Raw genomic sequence first — 1,277 nt, 5'->3', positions numbered from 1 at the left:
GTTCAGATTTAAGCACGACAAGGGATCCACTTCAGAGGAGACGGCAACAGCTTTGAGATGTGACCCCCTGCAAGGCCAAAGGTATTTCAAAGACTCCGCTGCAGACCCGCCCTTGCTGCCCTCAAAGATGTCAAGAGAGACCTCCACCCTGTTTCTTGCTCACTGCAATCCTGACGGTTAAAACTAGTACTGCTGTAGATGCTGACCAAAGCAACCTGCTTTGGCCGCACACTGTTGCTTCTCCCCTCTGCTCCCAACCTCCACCTATCTAAGCCCCACACTGAGATCCAATGCCAGAAGGTTACGACCACAACGAGCCCACCAAGCCTGGCTGTGACCGAACACCCCCAAAGCCAGCGTCTCCCATCCCCCCTTAGACTCACACTCAAGCTGGGTAGCCTCTTCTGGAGACCTTCCCCCCCACACACACACCTGGCTTCACATCCATAGGTGTGTCAGGGTCCTTAGGTTACGCAACACAGAGCTTCATGAGAAGATAACTGCTTATTGGTAAATCCAATACTAGAGACACGTGTACAGCTTGTGTCAGGAATAGCTGCCAATACAAGGGCCACTGACTTATACTAGAATCAAACATCCCCCCAGTAAGAATGAGCCAATGGATACATTTTGCGCGTGCGGGCAAAGCAAGGAGGCAAAGCAAAACGCCGTTAACCTTCCCAGCCGAGTAAAACTGCAGCTGGAACATCTACAAGGTGAAGCATAAGATAGCAAACAGTTGGTGAGCCAGGGAGAGCTGAGACAGAAAACGGGAGGGCACCCCTTCACCTTCCAGACCTATGACAGGGCTACCTGACATCGGCTCCGTACTGGTGGAATGAGCTACCTGAAGACATCAGGACCCTGCGGGACCTTTTCCAGTTCCGCAGGGGCCTGTAAAACGGAGCTCTTCCACCAGGCCTTCACTTAAGGAGCCGCCCGCAACCGTCTGAGACCCTGGCCCCAACACTAATAACACCACTGGATAGCCCGTGCCTCGCTAATACGACCGAGACTGTGTGCTAACTGTGGACTCCCGTCATGGTATATGGTATGTGCATGGTATGCATGCATGGCATGCATGGTATAAGCAAACTGCGGAGCACGACGGAAGGCAGGAGAGCCTGGCGTGATGTGGTCCATGGGGTCACGAAGAGTCATAAGAACGTAAAAGAAGCCAATGTTGGGTCAGGCCAGTGGCCCGTCCAACACTCTGTCACACAGTGGCCAAAAATACCAGGTGTCATCAGGAGCTCCAGCAGTGGGGCCAGGGCACT

Source organism: Gekko japonicus, unplaced genomic scaffold, assembly GCF_001447785.1.
Source record: "Gekko japonicus isolate JY-2015 unplaced genomic scaffold, Gekko_japonicus_V1.1 scaffold103, whole genome shotgun sequence".
NCBI lineage: Eukaryota > Metazoa > Chordata > Lepidosauria > Squamata > Gekkonidae > Gekko > Gekko japonicus.
Note: the sequence above shows the minus strand (reverse complement) of the source record.